Source organism: Schistocerca piceifrons, chromosome 5 (genome assembly GCF_021461385.2).
Source record: "Schistocerca piceifrons isolate TAMUIC-IGC-003096 chromosome 5, iqSchPice1.1, whole genome shotgun sequence".
Lineage (NCBI taxonomy): Eukaryota > Metazoa > Arthropoda > Insecta > Orthoptera > Acrididae > Schistocerca > Schistocerca piceifrons.
Genome location: NC_060142.1, coordinates 379,823,103 through 379,842,039, shown reverse-complemented (window position 1 = coordinate 379,842,039; position 18,937 = coordinate 379,823,103). Strand labels below are relative to the sequence as shown.

The 18,937-nt window shown below is 44.6% G+C and overlaps 1 protein-coding gene across 2 annotated transcripts in view; it reads left to right on the top strand.

Annotated features, from left to right (window-relative positions):
* The window catches only part of LOC124798102 (NADPH oxidase 5), a 495,656-nt gene that overhangs the window by 128,973 nt on the left and 347,746 nt on the right, over window positions 1-18,937 (top strand). The gene's annotated exons all lie outside the window — the stretch shown is intronic.

The following is an 18,937-nucleotide window of genomic DNA, read 5'->3' as shown; positions in this document are numbered from 1 at the left end:
TGGGGAGACTCACTTGAAAACCACATTAAGCCCAAGCATGTTCCTGTTACAGATGTTATGCTTGACCTTCGCTTTCTCTGAACCAGGAATCAGTTTATCCGGTCAATTCTAGGAGATAAACAATTTAATGTTTAGAACGTAGACTTTTCTCATGCGAAATGTATTTATCAAGACGAAAGCCATGTTATCACTACAAAAAATCAGCATGAAGAGCAAGAATTGAACAGTGTACTTTTGAATCGATGGTTCGGCTCTTTTCGAGAAATTCACGAAGTCACACATTCCGAGTTCCTTAGGTTAACTAATACGGAAAATAATCAGTTCAATCTTAATCCGAAACTTAGGTCAGCATCATTCTTTTTGGAAGAGTACAACACGGAGTAACAAAATCTCTAGACAAGGGACGAGGAGGATTTCCTCCAACTAAGTACGTTGTTGCTAGGATATAGTGCTTATAAAATATTTAACTTTAAACGTCCAGTGGGTGTTGAACTGGTTCACTGAATTCTGCATCAGGCAGCTATCAGTTGAATTAATTTCAGTAACATGAAATGAATGGGCTCAGTGCAGATGAAATCAGTTCTGACACGGAATGATATCGCTAGAGCAACACTCAGAATGCTGAATTTCAATCTAATGAATATATTGTGACTAATGGACATTTGTGGGAGACCAGGAATTGAACCTGGATTTGGTTCAATCGGAATACATTCCTTGTGGTAGGGTAAACCATAGCCCTCCATCCCATCCGTTTCTTTGGTATTACTATTCCAGAAGAGAGAACCACCTTTGTAGTTTAGAAAATAACAGGAGATAAAGAGTGAAAATTAAAATTTGGAGGCCTGTTCAGATAGCCTGATGGTTAAGTGAACTGCTGCTGAACAGCACAAAAGACGGACTGGCATAAATATTCATTACTACTTAAATAGTAACACTGAAAATGTTTAAAAGTGATTTCTGCCGTATAAGACAAGAGTTAACAGCTATCTTTTAACACGCCAGCTATTAAGACATCAAAACAACGAACTGAAAGTAAACAGTAACCTCAGTATTATTGTACAGTTTGGGGCAAATAAAAGTGGCCCGAACGTTTTGAAATCATTTGTGACAGCAGTAACAGAGAAAGCAAAGACGTACAGTTACTTCCAACGGGGTGGAAAAGTAACACATTTACACAATCTTCACGTCTGACAGAGCTATTAGCAGAAGTCAGTCTGGTCGTGGCCCTAGCTGGCGACGCAGGTCACCTAATCTGTCAGTGTGCGATTACTTTGTGTGGGGATCCCTCAATTCTGAGGTGTATCGCAACAACCCTCATAGTCTCCAACAACTTCAGCAAAACATTTCGGATGAGACTGCAGCCATTCCAGGAGTTCAGATTCGATCTGCCTTCAGCAACTTGTTGACCAGGCCCAAAAGTGCCAAGAATGAATGATAGTCACCTCCAACATCTGCTACAGCCTGGTTAGTACTCTATTTCCATTCTTCTGCTGTGTTTCTTTCTAACCTAGAACTCTCTTCTCCGGACCACTTTCATTTGCCCTACCCTGTATAGGTCGGAAGGAGAACTAATGGTTAACACATAACATATTTCTTTATTTCGGAAATATCACCCAGTAGACAAGCAAGATATTGCTTGGCTCATAGTCCGCGATGTGAAATAATCCCACGGACGAATAAAATATGTACTAAATATATTTGAATTAATGTGTTACATGCAGTCCAAATTGAGTCTAAACACATATTTCTTCTAGGATTTAACCATTGAAAATTCGAAACTTCTAATCGTAGTTATAAGATATGAAGAAGGCAAATATTTACAAACATTAATTAATCACGTGTTTTTTTTTAAGTTTTCCGGGGGGGACAGAATATGCCATCATCTTTCGGGACGGCATGATTCCTTCTTCCAGTATTTCGACTGGCAACCTTATAGCCATCTTCAAACTGAGTCGCTGGTAGAATTTAAACCACTTGACACAATACTGAGGTAAAGCGTACGCGTCAAAATAATTACAGTTCTACTTAATGCCGAGCGTTCATCGCAGTAAGAAGTTACAGGGCGTATAATTGTTTAGTTATTGCCAAGACTGCTACATAAATCAACTGTTTCTTTCAAAATGACGCCAGTGCTTCATCCTGCCGTAATGACTGTGTTTTTGGAACAATGGTGGAATCTTCCATTAAAGAGTGGTATGTTTGTATAAAATTAATTAAAAACGTATATTCTTCGAACGTAGACAGTGAGATCGTTACAGATGCATTGAACTGTCGCCGTGCTCTTCACTGTCTACTTGTGAACCATATGGAATCTGTAATTATAAATGCTAAAAATCTACTTCCATCGCTGTGCAAAACGAGCTACACATTCTCGAGTAAAGTATAATGAACAGAGAAGTGATCGACAACCAATCAGAATAGCTAGCTCATCAGTCACCCTCCTCGGGCATTTTAGAGCAGTCAGATTGAATTATTCCCTGAAGATGAATCGAGAGATTAGTCGGATGGAGTGGCAGACGTCACCCTTCACATATATCATATTTGTATCGGACCCACAGAAAGACGCGACAGCTTCATACATATTCAGCGACGGAAGCTCGCATCTGGTGCGGCGTTCTCCAGCGGAGCCGAGTGTCAGACGGGAAGAGCACGCCTCGGCCGGCAGCGCTGTGACAGAAGGCAGGGGACCTGCTAATGGGCGGAAGCTGCTTCTAGCTGCTCGCCGGCTGCCGCTCGCAGACGAGCCTATAAAGCTGACATCCTCTGCAATCTGCCCGGTGACCATCATCTTTTGCCGCTGTTCTAGAAATCGATTCTCCAGGCTGAGCACTCATGGTGAATCAGCAATCAATGCAGCGATAGTGAAATGTATTATCAACAAAGAATCTACCTTTTCTGCACAAATAATTTTATGCCAGAAGTAGAGTGCAGTCAAAAACACTGTCATCTATCCATGTTGGCCTGAAAGCCCCGGGGCTGTTTAGATATTAGTTACCAAATGTAGCTACTTAGGTCTTTCATCACTGGCAAAAATACTGTTGTCACACAAATACTCGTTGACAATCCTCAGTAAAATTCTTGTCTCCTTTTTTAGTAATTTTGTATGCATCCTGCAAGTTTCAAGGGTATGATGTATCACCAATGTCCAATTTATAACTGAACCAATTTATCTGCACTTGTACTGACCAGTTGAACGGTTGTTTCTCTCACAGTTATCTTGTGGGAAAATATTTATCCGAAAAGATTAGTGCACGTCCTCGATGTCATATTATTTATTATGAACCAGGAATGAAATTCTTTCGAAAAGTTGCAATACGTTTTTATAAACTCGCTGAGCGTCCATGCTATATCTACAGTATGTATGTAACCTTTTATTATTTGAACATCTTGCTTAGGCGATAGTCAATCGTAATTGCCAATTTTCAGTGGTAACTTATGTCAAAGCGTGTGATCTGTGATAATTTTTGTATTTCGATCGATTTAACGGTTTTTCCTGGTTTTTTTCTTATTTCGTTTGGCATTGTCACATTGTCCACTTTTCTATGCTCTACAGCTGCCGTTGGTGATGGTTTAGAACCGAAACCGGTAGCAGAGTAAATAACATTATCACAGACAGCACAGTGTTATGCATTTTGTTAAACTATTATTATTTATTTGTTTCCATCAGTTCCTTGCACGTCATTTACCAGCGTTATGTTCACATTGCATAAAGGTAATATTTTACAAGTTCTCTTTCGAAAGTAAGATAATACGTTACGGAATAGGACTTCGTGTTAGAGCTCCTGATTTCACACAACGAAGCCAGATGGCACATTTGTACTGGACTCCCAGTCGAGAGGCCGACTGTTCAAATCCCTGTATGATCATTCAGATTTACGTTCTTCTGGTTTCCATATGTCGCTTAAGATGAAACTTGCTTTGAAATTGCCATTGCCGAATTCCTTCCCCAATCCCAGCTAGTGTTCCGTCTGTAATGGCATGTTCTTGACGTCAGGTTAAAACCTGAATTTCCTTCCTTTCTCTCGGAAATCATTATCATTATCATTACTATAACTCAGAAAATCAGCATACGTCTCATCTTCTCTTTACATTTACTTCAGCATACACAGTGCAGTGGTACAATGGTACAGATAAAACTAAACTAAACTCCACCCGAACAGGCCATGGATTCCCAACGATACAGACCGGTCACCGTGTCATCCTCAGCCCACAGACGTCACTGGATGCGGATATGGAGGGGCTTGTGGTCAGCACACCGCTCTCCCGGCCGTTTTGTCAGTTTACGAGTTCAGAGCCGGTACTTCTCAATCAAGTAGCTCCTTAGTTTGCCTCACAAGGGCTGAGTGCACCCCGCTTGCCGACAGCGCTCGACAGACCGGATGGTCACCCATCCACATGCTAGTCCAGCTCGACAGCGCTTAACTTCAGTGATCTGACGGGAACCCGTGTTACCACTGCGGCGAGGCCGTTTGCAAGGTACAGACAGGTCTTGAATTTAAGATCCAGCCAGACCCCACTGGTGTAGATTTTTTTTTGCTTTCTGCGTGAGACTCTTCTTTTCAAGATCACTTCGGCCATTATGCTGCACCATGAACTACTTGTACAACTTTGTTAGTGAAGTGTAGCTTTGATGCTGAACAAAAGACGTTAGGCTCTTCAGTGGGACGTTTGGCCGAAAATCATTCAATCCAACGAGTATTGCTCCAGTCTGAAGGATAGATATTGCCTCATTATCGAAGTGCTCTACAAATTGCGTCTTGTATAGTCCATTCTCCAGCATAATAACGGACGAACGTCTTGCATGATGATCTGAGATATTGTGGGTAATATGGCTGATGCTGCCTGCCTAGGTACAGTGTCCGCGACACCATTGCAGTGCTGAAGTAGTACCCTTCCTTCCAAATATTCGTGACCTACAGTACAGCAAGACAAAATCACTAGTGCATGTTCAAGGAATTTTCGGGGGAGTTTACACAACAGATATGATGCCTATTTAAAACTGTCAAGGTTTTTTTGGTTAACTGTTTATTAATGGCATTCCGCTACCAGTCAATCGATCACTCTCGATTAGATTGCGCCTAATCGTCAGTATGAAAATTTGGGATTGCGGTGAATTCTATTATAAAAGGCTTACGTGTACAATACAAACATACATATGCTATTCTGACTGCCTTTGAAGGTACGTAAAATCTTATTGCAGTGTGCGAAGTCTTAATCAAATGATGATGTTAGTTATACGGAAATTGCAGCTGGTGCTTCTAAGTCCTTGCTGCGTGCATTCAAACACGTCGACGTGGCACCCTCTCTCAAGTTTAACACTTATGTACGAAGGTCTCTGCATATAGGGCTGTTCTGTTCGCTACTCCTGTCACTTACGCCACGGAAGGCGTAGCATAAGATGGACTAGACAACTATAGCGAAAGAAATTAGCCATGTTCTGTCAAACAACGCTTCGATCGATGTGGGTAAACTACGTGAAACATAGATCTAGGTGGCTGGCACCTCATTATTGCGCCTGCTGTGTCTCAACTAGTGCACCTCCTAGCTGAATCACCTCTCTTCACTTGAATGATTACGTGAGGAATTGTACTATGAAGAAAAAATGATTCGAGATACTGAGAATATAGTGCTTACAAAATCTCTAAATTTACAGGAAAATGTAAATGTCGTGTAACTAGGGCCTCCCGTCCGGTAGACCGTTCGCCGGGTGCAAGTCTTTCGATTTGGCGCCACTTTGGTGACTTTCGCGTCGATGGGGAAAAATAATGATGAGTAGGACAACACAATACCCAGTCCCTGGGCTAAGAGAATCTCCGACCCAGCCGGGAATCGAACCCGGGCCCTTAAGAGTGACATTCTGTCGCGCTGGCCACTTAGCTACCGTGGGAGGGGGAGGGGACAGTTTACAGGAGATATAGTGTCAATGCAGAATACCGAACCACCAGAGAAAATCCTTTTTGATCATCTATGAAACGAGAAGGGAAAGGTCAAAGGTCAAAGAATAAATCCCTTTCTTCAAAGAAGTACTGAACCACCTATACAGGTGAGCTTTCCTAGAAGACAGGTCGGATCCTCGAGATACACCGCAAAATGATCTTCTGCCCTCCTATGAAAACAGTTGTCCTACTCTGTTGTGTGCAGAATGATCTATTGCTTCGGAAGATGTGTTCTAGATTATTTGTACGAGCTGTGGCATTTCACACAAAGGCCAAACAACAGGACCTGCTCGTGGATGATGTGTTGAACAGCAAGCAGAAAGTTGTGGAACACGCCAGAGATAGGGTCACTCTGGGGGCTACAGTAACGTGAAGCTTTTAAATTCTGTCTCATCGTTTTGGGGCTCAGTGTTTAAGGAAGATGTGGAAATCCAGTCAGCCGATCTTTTACTAAATCGCGATTGTAGTTTAATCACATCTTCCAGCCCCTGATAAAATTAAATCGCAGAGCATAGAAGTGATCACGAAATTCCGGTCGTCGAAGACACATCGAGTGATGACTCAATCATCTGACCCGCTTTTCCACCTACCGCAGAGTGCGCATCTGCAAAGTAACTCTTGGGTGACACAGAGCATCTGTGGTGCCGACACAAATGCGTAATGCTTCAGCAGTGGAGCACATGATGAGGTCGTTTCGCCTTCTATTGGCTCGCTCCAAGAATGGGCATAAGATAGGTGGATGAAATATCTGTGGAGAATTTTCACGGCTGCATGCCCGATATTTAATGGATTGCAAACGCATAATTTGATACAGTGAAAGTAGCTAATGCAAAGTTTGAATAGCTCTCCATTAGCCGATCTAAATGGCGCTATGTGGCACACAAGCAGGAGGAAGTAAATGAGACAGCATAACAGTAAATTCAGAATTTAAAAAGAGGGGTAGTAGAAATAGGTCCTACAATTCGAGCGACGATCTCGAGTTTATTTTCATTCGGCGCCTCTTCAGCATAAAGACATTACCTGTACAAGATCCCATTACAGGAATAAGGTAGACACAGTACTGTAGTTTCTGTGAGGGGCGAAGGTCAAATATTTGGCATGTTATTGTGTATAAACTGTTGTTCACTTCTGATGATTACTTCACACGGTAAAAATGCTTCTTAGTTCAAAGACAATATGAAAATAATTGTTGAGCGGTAAGTGTACACAACTCATTCAATTTCTATAGTTTCAATTCTATGTACATTAAAAACTAAACTAAACTCCGGGCGAACAGGCCTCGGAGGGCCCAACGGTACCGTGCAACTGCCGTGTCATTCTCAGCCGATAGGCGCCGGTGTAAGCTGATGTGGAAGGGCTTGTGGTCAGCACACCGCTCAGTTTTCGTGAGTGGAGCCGCTACTTATCGGTCAATCAACCCCTCAACTGGCCTCACAAAGGCTGAGTGCACCCCTCTTGCCAACAACACTCGGCACATCACAACGATCACTTATCCAGCTGCTAACCAAGTCCGACAGCGCTTAACATCGGTGACATGACGGTAATCGGTGTTACCACAGCGGCAAGCCAGTTAGCGCATGCACATTTGCAAAGACTGAAATATTGTATTAGTAACTGATACACACATTGTGGCACTAATTGCATAGATATTCTTTCGGTACTGGAACAGACGACTAGCGGGTGCCAGTCTAACTAAACAAGTGCAGTCATGTGTAGATGAGCATAATGGCCAGAAACCGGTTTGGCACTAAAATAAAGATTTTATTTCATAATTTGTGGCTGGCAGCGGTCTCCCTCAACAGTCTTCTATCGAATAACTGCACGGAGTTCGAAAAGATCCCGCACAGATAAAATAACGTCAATATGGAAACTGTACTGAGATGAGCGAAAGTGTTTCCCGAGTCTCAAGTGCAGAGGTCGCGCGCGACGTGAGCGGTGATGAGGCGAAGGCCGGAACGAAACGCGACAAAACGCGGCGGATCGGCAGATGTCGCAACGCGTGCAGCCGGCGGGCGCGAGGTTTCACGCCGGAGCAGCTCACTTCAGCTCGGCTCGGCATCGCAGCGGCCGTGACATGGATCCGCCGAGCTCAGCGTCAGCCACTAATCCCGAGCGCTTTGATAGCAACGCGGCTCGAGGTCGTGGCCGGCTTTCCTGTGATGACGTTCTCGTTCTGTCGCCTCTCACCGTCCTGTCACTCCGGAATTCTCCGTGTTCGTGTTCATCAGCCTTGAAAATATTTTTTCTCCTATGAAAAACCACATTACTTACCGATCCAGCGATTGACTATACATGTCGCATAAGAGATGTTCTCAGTAATATAAAACAATACAATCTTATCTCCAGAATTACACGAGGAGCCCATGAGATCTCGCTCTACGTTCGACATCTTGATCCGCTGGAAACTATGGAGAAACCTCCGCTAGGTCGTAACGCAATAAGACTATAACTGTATATAGAGACAAAACATTTTCCGGCAAATTCAAAACTGATGTTTTTGTGGAGGTCTAGACATTCTTATACAGCGCGTCCGAACTTCCCAATTTCTCACTTACTGTACTGACACCGGTGTAGGTATGAGCTAGTAAAGGAACAACATTCTCAGTAAGGAGTGTAATACAGTGTTAATTATTTTCTGAGCCAACATGTCAGTTAAACTGGCCTGTGGAATGGACAAAAGCATATGTTACAGATTCACCCAAGGGAGACTATTTTTACTGATGTGAACTATGCTTTTTCTGTTGTTAATCAGCTAGGAATGTGGATAAGGCGACGCTGATCATAGTTTGAAAACTCGCACCAGGGTTCGGCCATGTTTGCTCGATGACAAGTGAACTTGATTTCCAAACCTTAACAAATGTAATGGCATGAGTGCTCGAAACATTACACACCAAAACAGTCCTCAGCACGTATATGAAAGAAAGCAGAGCACGACTGCTCCGAGTGTACAAATCCTCTGCGCAGCACTGGCTTCAATGTACGTGGATGTGCTGAAAAGTAACGCCTCCGAATTTTTTATGTGAAAACTCTTAAGGCATTTTTAATTAATATTCGACAGGTTCAGTCTTCATCTATACACACGTAGTGACAGAGGCGATGAACACATTTCTCCCAACGGGGGATCAGTTTGTTGGTGTCTTCACTGTAGAATGTTTGACTTTGTTGACGGAGAGACAGTTTCACCTCTGCTGCACCAATTCATCACTATCAAAATGAAGTCTTCGTGGGTGAAAGACGACAATCGGATGGGGCCAAGGATGATCAATGACAGCGAACCCAAGGCGTCGGATTGTCACAGATAACGCAGCGCTCGTGTGTGATCTGACATTGTCGTGCTGAAGGAGGAGGTACACCATATGTGGACGAACTTTCCGAATTCGTACTTTCATTTTTCTGAGAGCTTACAGCACGCCGTTTGTCACGCACCGACTACGTTACGTTATACACCGCCATGTTGCAAGATACAATTCGGAGCCCTCTAGCGGCAGAGAGTTGCAACTTGTGTCAAATGGCTCTGAGCGCTATGGGACTGAGGTCATCAGTCCCCTAGAACTTAGAACTACTTTAGCCTAAGGACGTCACACACACCCATGCCCGAGGCAGGATTCGAACCTGCGACCGTAGCAGTCGCGCGGGTCCGGACTGAAGCGCCTAGAACCGCTCGGCCACCGCGGCCGGCCAACTTGTGCCAGCGAAGCGAGAATGTTGACCGAATAATATGTTTGACACTTTTCAGCATGCCGTCGTAGTTCACGATGTATGGCTCATAAATGTATTTATTCATTAAAATCATAAACACTGTTCGCATTGAAGCGCCCTTAATGCCCAGCATCGTGGCCAAGTCCGCCGACTGGTCTCTTGTTACAATTGTTCCGAATTTGCTTCAGTTAACCTTTCTGTAAAACTAAATGAGCGAAGTTTCACAAATTGTTCGCGAGCAATCACGTCGTTTGAGACAAACGCGCGGCATGTCTTCGAGGCACTTTCCGATTTTTCCAATTATTTTCAACCTCGAATCCTTCAAAAGCCGGTGGCAATTGTTGGATAATTCTAATAAAAGAAATTATTAAACGGAATCTGTGCTTCTAAATCGATGTTTCACACGGTTTGTTATTTATTCTGACTGGTCTAAGCAGTGAAGCGCCTGCCCGTGAGATGTCTTCAACATATTTTCAATGCAATTCTATCATCTTTGATAGGTATTTCGTCGACCTCGAGAGCACTGAGTTCTGTACTATAATTGCTCGTTCTGTACTATAATTGCTCATGTGCTGTTACGCCCTGAATGGATGCAAGGACTTGTCCGCAACATATAAGGAACTCCAAAATATTCAGGAATCCCTTAGATCAATATAAATATGCACATGATGCAGCTAAATAGTAAAGATACTGTGACAATGTGCTGTACCTTTGCACTCATTGATATCGCTGATGCAGCAGATTGGTGGGTTAGTGAGCGGTAGAGTGCAAAGGAATATATAACAGCAAATATTAGTGAAATTCACCAGGTGCCAGTGGGATATTGCCTTTCCGTCAGTACTTTGGAATCAATGTATTCTAATCCGGCTTCACATAGGGAAATCTCCAATGATGCACGAATTCCTTCTCTGTCAAAAGGAAACATCGACAAGGCGTGCAAACGTGGGTGTACTCCATTTGCGAGGGTTGGAACTTAAATAGTGGCAACTATTTATTCACAGCCGATACAAAAGAGTTACACGTTTGCACCTGGCACTGGCTTTCAAAGTAGTCACCAGTGTCGTGTAGAACCCGTTGCCAGCGATGTGTAAGGCGTAGTATACCGTTAGCAGAGCCTGTTCTCTTGATGGTGCGAAAGGAGCGGTCTAAGGTTACGATGATTCTCGTGTACGACTGTGATGACGTTATCTTAACGCAATACGTTCCTCCACGGCAGACCGTAATCCACAGTATTACTGTTCGTTTTTTCAGCATCACCTGCGACCAGCTTTGCGAAATAAGCGGCGACACTTTCTGCGCAACCCACCCATCATTTTGTGCGGCAATGCGCGGGCGCATATAGCGCAAGCTGTGGCTGCTCTGTTCGGTCGATGGAACTGGGAAGTACTGTACCATCAACCATACTCCCCTGATTTAAGTCCTTGTGACTGTGATTTGAGTCCGAAGATGAAGGAACCACTTCGTGGCATTCTCTTCAGAACTGTTCCAGAGATCGACAGGCAGTAGACCGCTCCATTCGCATTCGCATTCAATAGAACAGGCTCTGCTAACGGTATACTACGCCTTCCACATCGCTGGCAACGGATTGTACACAACGCTGGTGACTACTCTGAAGGATAGTAACAGGTGCAAACACGTAACTCTTTCGTATCGGTTGTGAATAAATAGTTGCCACTATTTAAGTTCCAACCCTCGTATTTCGCACGCATGTATACTTTGTACATTCTCGTCACACTTATAAAGATATAGCTAAATGACACTCGTGTTTTGAAATGTGCAAAGTACTCATTGCCTCAGAGTCTACCTTTATGTTTGTACTTTAAGACTGTCTTTAATCACCTCACCATTGCAACGTGTAGCTGGAATCAACTCAAACATATGCTACTCATCGTGTCTTTCATGCAACGCCCAGTGTCGACGGAAAGTGTCGGTTTGTTTCCCTTTACAAACAAAATGATTTTTACAGTGGTATTTTACGTGTCCAGTATTATCTAGTGCGATATTAATTTCACCGATGTGTATTAACAGGGACAGTAAACCACCAGGAATAATCTAGTACTCCAGTAGCGACAGCACCGCTCTGCAGAGGCGCTGCTCAGTGGCTGTTGGAACACCGCTTATTCCTCGTGTTTAACTTTTCCTGTTAACACGTACCGGTAAAATTAATATCGCGCTAGACTAATCTGGCAGCGCTCTATCGAATGGGCACGAAACATTCCAATTTAAAAATTATTTTGTTTGAAACGAGAAACAAACTGACGCACTGCGTTAACGCTTGGCGTCGCTTTAAACATGTCATCCGTCTGGGCTGACAGCAGCTAAACTTTGCAAAAAATATATAGCAAGTATTTACCGAAACAGCACAAAAAATGGGCCTGACGATAGACACCCAGTATATGGTTCGTGACTTGCTCAGTATGTAGTTTCTCGCGGTCGCGTTCTCACTTCTCTAGCACGGGGTGCCGGGTTCGATTCCCGACGGGGTCAGGAATTTTCACCTGCCTCAAGATGACTGGGTGTTTGTGTTGTCCTCATCATTTCATCATCATTCATAAAAGTGTCGAGATTGGACTGAGCAATTGTTGGGAATTTGTACGGGCGCTGATAACCGCGCAGTTGAACGCCCCACAAACCAAACATCACTATCATCATCGTCAATATGTTGTTATGTGCACGTGATTATGTATGAGCCATTTTCGTGAAACTAAGAACCATTTTATTTCCTGATATCCAAGCAGAAATCTGGTATACATTTACCATCAAACATCAGAAAATAATTGTTAAGCGTGGTCTTTATACACCAAAACGCGTGGAATGCCGGTAAAAACATAAACTTATAATGCTAGGACTAGGCTTTTAGTACCACATTTCTTAACCTGAATGTTGCAGTCGTGGTACACTCAGAAATAAAAAAAAAACGTAGAATTATTATTTAGTCAAGGCGTTCGGAAATATCTGTTACAAACTTCTAGGACTTGTAGAGGGGAGTGAGTACATACGTGCAGGGTATTCCGTGATGATGTTGCAAGCTTTCAAGGATGATAGAGACGGATAAATGTCTGAATTTGAGATAAGGGTCCCTGGTTGGGTAAAGAAAGAGTCAAAAGTTACAAGCGAAAGTCATTCGGATACCTCTCTCAGTGGAATACATGTAGCGGTACTATTGTTGCTTGAATGTAGGGTATGCAACTTTCACAGGGAGCAGTATGTACCAAAATAAGAAAAAATGTACAGTAAACATGGCCTTTAAAATGCATACCTGAGGAGTTATGAGCAGTTATTCACCTTCGCTCTTAAGGTATGCGTTTTAGATCCCACATTTACTAGACTCTTTTTGGTTTTGTTTTGGTTCGTTCTAACACCTTTGACGATTTTCCTTCGCTACAACTTTAGCAACAGCAGTACTGGTACAAAAAATGGCTCTGAGCACTGTGGGACTTAACTTCTGAGGTCATCAGTCCCCTAGAACTCAGAACTACTTAAACCTAACTAACCTAAGGACATCACACACATCCATGCCCGAGGCAGGATTCGAACCTGCGACCGTAGCGGTTGCGCGGTTCCAGACTGTAGCGCCTAGAACCGCTCGGCCACTCCGGCCGGCAGTACTGGTACATGTATTCCACTGTTAGGCATGTCAGAACGGTTATTGCTTATAAATTTCGACTCGTTCGTTTCCCGTACAGGGACAATTACGTCAATCTGATAAATTTATCCGTCTCCACATCCCCGAAACTCTGTAACTTCATCACGGGGGAAGCCTTTATATACACATATTTACAGGCGCCGGCGCCTATAACTTTGACGCTCTGTAGCGTCGTTGGATGACGTTTCCGGACGTGAGTCCTGTTCAGAATATTATATTCGTAACTATTATGTATTCATCCTCCTCTACAAATCCTAGAAGTTTGTAACGGGAATTTCCGAACACCCCGTATAAATTAGTCACGAAAATGAACGGAAAATTAAAGTTATTAAATGACAATATTCCACGTTTCACGCCATCCCTTCAATCCGCTGTACAAGAACCTCAATTCTTTGGCTCGTGGTGCGGGGAAAATCCGACGCCTCGTTCGAAACAGCTGTCTGCCGTGAAGTGTGTACCGAGCGAGATTGCAGTGAAGCCGCCTGCTGAGCGTGGAAGATGACACGTCGAAGGCTCGCGCACCGTGGGGATTGCCAGGGCTGCCCCAGCTCCGCGCGCCGGACCGCCCAGGGCGGCTGCTAATTAACGCTGCGCCTGCTGTCGCCGCACCCGTCGACCGCCTGTGGTGGCCGCGCCGCTTCGCCGCCCACGACGCAAGAAAAGTGGCCGGCGTGCTCTGCCACGCGTGCCCTCGCCTGGGTGGCGGTACTGCGGCAGCGTCGTGTCCCCGTATCCTAGGAAAGTCAGGAAACCTGCAGCACCAAACACTGCGTTTCACCGCTACTATCGGTTGCTCGTAGGCTGCACTTTTGGTCCACGTCTTCACTAGAGCCTAGTACGCTTCTCTAATTGTGAATTACCATAGGGGTTTCTCAATCTTCTTTGAACACAGTACGCGAACAAATCATGTCTTGTTTTCTGATTCATCTGCAACACACTTTGCTCTTGTACAGCCACCACGACGACAGCGATCGTTGAGGTGGGCATACTGACGTACCGTCGTGTTGGCTCTTACAGACTTCCATACACGACTTGTTGGTGACAGCCGCTTATACACACTCCAGGAAAAAAAATAGTACACGTGGAAAGACGACGGTGATATGGATCCGATGACGGATTATGCCACCAGGGGGATAGTTGATGATTTTGGGGGGGGGGGGGGGGGGCAGCTTAGTAGTGAAGCTACCAGAGTGCCCTCTGTGTTTACCCTTTAATAGGCAGTGGTCACAGCCAGAAGGCTCAGAGTTGTGAAAATGTGTGAAGCAAGAAAGCAACCATGCCACGGAGACGCACTCGTGCTTCTCACAGCCAAATGAGCGAGTTTGACAGGGGTCAGATTGTGACCTTCCGAGTGGCGGGATGGTTCTTTCGGAGAATTGCCACACAAGTTGGACGTGCTGCGTGAGCTGCCCAACGAAGCCGGTATCAGTGGTCTCGTGAACATTCTCACACTGGTAGACGGGCTTCATATAGCAGAGACGCTGACGAGGATCGACGTATTGTAAGGGCAGCACTTGTAAGGGATCCGTGATCCCACGAACATACATACTAGTATCCGACACCCAGGTCGATAGCAGACAGGAGTCGATTGTCGAGCGCTGCAGGAAGCAGCGAGATGAGTGTCGAGTGAGCATTAGTACTGGAGAGACGGGCAAGAACGGTGGTCTAGTGAGTAGCAAACGGTAAATTCACCGGAGTATGACAAATGAGCGCCTCACCCTGATCGTCGTGGGGTTGACCCTCATCGATACCGATTCGCGAGTGATATGAAACCAAAAGTGACAAGTGCCGAATTACGTGATTCGCGTCAACCGCGTCGGCCAGCAACAACCATGGATTGCAGTGAGGATTGTTGTGAATGTTAACCATCATCACTGCGAGTAACGAAGTACTTAAAATCAGCAACCAATAAAAGACATAACAGTAATTAAAAGTGTAAAGTGAATGTAGCAACTGCCTCAGAATTGTGTGTTAGTTGAAAATACATATCAGTCTGTACATCGTAACCATTATGGTCTTTAATAATAGACAAACTTTCAATCATTAACTATTCCGCCTCAGAACAGTCGCAATCGGTTGAAATACCCCCGAAACCACGGCTGAAAAACCGATAGCCTTTCATCCATTAAGCACACGGTCATATATTATTAATAATTAACTGTTTGTCGGCTTTGGTAAATCACACAAAACCCAATAAAGGGCCAAAACGGGGGTGTTTCACACTGGCAGATCGTACGGCTACCGCAACACAGATAAAGGCTCTGTGAGCCCAAATATGAACTGCTGTGAATCAGTTATTGGCGGTGGGACTACGGGCATGCACACTTCTAGCCCATCTTCCATTTACGCCACAGCATCGACGTGCGCGGCTCCATTATTGCCACACAGGAACACTTGGAATGGCGCACCGTGATCTTCAGCGATGAAAGCAGATTCTGCACACACACAAGTGATAGTCGTTTGTCTGTGCGACACAGACATCTTGAGCGCTGTCTCGTAGAGTAAATTCGTCCAAGACATACTGGCCCCATCGCAGGCCCTATGGTGTAGGGTGCGATAAGCTGTAACTCTCGCTCGACTTTAGTGTTTCTGAATGGCATCCTAACCAGCGCTCGGCACGTGCAGAATGTTGTTAGAACCGTTCTTTTGCCGTTATTGCAACAGGAAAGTGATGTGACATTCCAGCAGGATAGTGCTCCCCTCGACTACACACTGCCTGTGAAATTCAACGTGCCGCGCGGGATTAGCCGAGCGGTCTGAGGCGCTGCAGTGATGGACTGTGCGGCTGGTCCCGGCGGAGTTTTCGAGTCCTCCCTCGGGCATGGGTGTGTGTGTTCGTCCTTAGGATAATTTAGGTTAAGTAGTGGGTAAGCTTAGGGACTGATGACCTTAGCAGTTAAGTCCCATAAGATTTCACACACATTTGAACATGTTTCAAATTCAATGTGTTCTGGAAGATGTGCAGCAACTTCCTGGACATTACGATCTCTAACGACCGAGAGCAATGGCGTTTTTACAGAGTTGCCAGCGCTAACAGACAACCAACCCTGCGTGAAATAACCACAGAAATCAGTTGTGGGGCGTACGACGAATGTATCCGTTAAGACAGTCCGGCAAAATTTGGCGTGGCTTTGCTAACAGCATGTTATTGCCTGCAGCTCCTCTCCTGGATTCCTGACCATATCGTTTGAACTCTACACAACTGGAAAACTGTGTCATGATCAGATGACGCCCGATTTCAGTTGATAAGCGCTGATGGTAGCGTTCGAGTGTGGCACAGATCCCGCAAAGCTGTGAACTCAAGCTGTCTACAAGGCAGTGTGCAAGCTGTTGGCTCTATCATGGTGTGGGCTGTGATCACTTGGAATGGACTGAGTCCTCTGGCCCAACTAAACCGATCATGGACTGGAAATGGTTGTGTTAGGTTACTTGGAGACGGTCTGCAGCCATTTGTAGACTTCATGTTCCCAAACAACGATATCATGTCATCGGGTCACAACTGTTTGCGATTGTTTCGATGAACATTCTGGACAATCCAGGCGAATGATCCGGGCACACGGATCGCTCGACATGAATCCCATCGAACATTTATGTAACATAATCCACAGGTCAGTTCGTGAAGAACATGCTGCACTGGCAACATTTTCTCAATTATGGACGGCTATACAGATAATATGTATCAATATTTCTGAATGGAACCTCCGACGACTTGTTGAGTATATGCCACGTAGATACTCGTATGCTGCACTACGCCGGGTAAAAGGAGGTCCCAAACAATGTCAGGAGGTATCCCATTGCTTTTTTCACCCCAGTGTAATAAAATACAGTATCAAGACAAATATGGTCTATTCTCATAACAGAACATAAATTTCAGATGATGCTTAATCTATTTAATATAATATTACAAGAAAATTAATGTCACTGTTAGAAGCAGTTAGGTAACAAGAGATCGAGGTGGAAAGTTGGCGGCATGACAGTAAAAACTATATTTTTTATAGAAATTCACATATTTTTTCCGCTCTCATTCACTGCACTTCGTCCCAAGCAGAGGTACTAACCTTATAGCATTTCGAAGCAGCCTCTGCGGAACTTAGATAAGCGTGAATCAAGATGAAGCTTTTAATCGATTCTGAGACCTATTCGAATTCCACGCTTTGTTCCATAATTTCCGTAAAAAGCAGGTATTCCAGTTGAAGTTCTTGTCTTCTGGGGAGTCACGCACGATCAGCTCGGTGTGTACTCGCACGATCAGCGTAGATTGAGGGGAATTAGCGTTCCAATATTTAATCGTGAATCGTACGTAAATACTAGTAAGTGCTTACACATCGTATACATTTTTAATCTATGCGAGCACTTTTTAAAAAAGCTTAACACTCATAGAAATCAAGGTCGCAGTCACGACTGGGCTATGAAAAGGGAACTATTCGGCAACAGTCTTTTGAAGGAGTCGCTGTGGCATTTTTTTGAAGCAAACTACAGAAATCCTAAACTGATTGAATAGAAGCCACGTGAAAGCTCTCCTATTTCAAGACGTAACATGTATAACGCCCAAATGTTGTGGCGTGTAGTGCGAGTGTAAAAACAATATTTGACGGTCTCCTACATACAGGTGTGTAGTGAACATGGCAGCAAGTCGCGTGTTAACCAACTCTGAACACAGGCTGGTGATCGGTGCAAGACACATGGATCATGGCAAATCGGGGATCACACAGGTTTTATGGCTCCCGATGTCAACAGTGTTTCGGATGACTGGTGACTCTTCAAATTTCAGAGACAATGACTCCATACTCCTGCGCAGGACGGCCACAAGTGTTTGACGAACGGACGTCTCGTCGTCTCTGCAGATCCATTCGGGGCGATCGACGGTCTCCGTGATTCAGATCGCCGCCGGCTTGAATATGGGGCGTCGGGAACCCACTTCTGTACGGAGACAATTGCAACGCACAGGTTTCATTATGATCGATGGGCCTGCGTACATCGTCACTGGGCCATGGAACAGTGGCGGCGTTTAGCATGGTCCGATGAACCCCGCTTTCAGTTTATTGAACTGATTCGCGAGTGATAATGTGGCGAAGATTCCGTGAAGCTCTGGATCTTGCATATCAACAGGGTTGTTTTCATTCAGGAGCTGGCTCAGATATGATTTGGGATGTATTTACATGGTCCCAGTTAGGCCTTATTGACTGGGTGCAGTGATCATTGACAGGTGCATGTTGTGTAGACTTTTTCTCTTCCTTGTTTCCCTTTCTATCAGTACAGTCCCCTGATGGAGATGCCATCTTTCAGGAGAAAAATTTGATCACGCAAGAGCTCTTTGGTTGCATACAGGAGACTTAAACACACTCTTTTTGGCTAAATAACCCGGTCTTAACCCAATCGAGCAATTATGGGTTGTTGTGGGCGCTCGATGAACACAGTCGCTGCACAAGAAACATGGCAGGTGGCACTGGAAGATGCGTGGCTCAACATCTCTTCAGAACGATTCCGACACCTCTCAGAGACCATCTCTCGACGTGTTACAGCAATTTTGAATGTTCGTAGCAGAGTGACTCGCGGTTAATTTAATCTACATCTACATGTAGATGCATACGCCATAACCTTTCTTGTTCCACTTGCAAATAGAGTGTGGGAAGAACTACTGTCTATATGTCTCAGT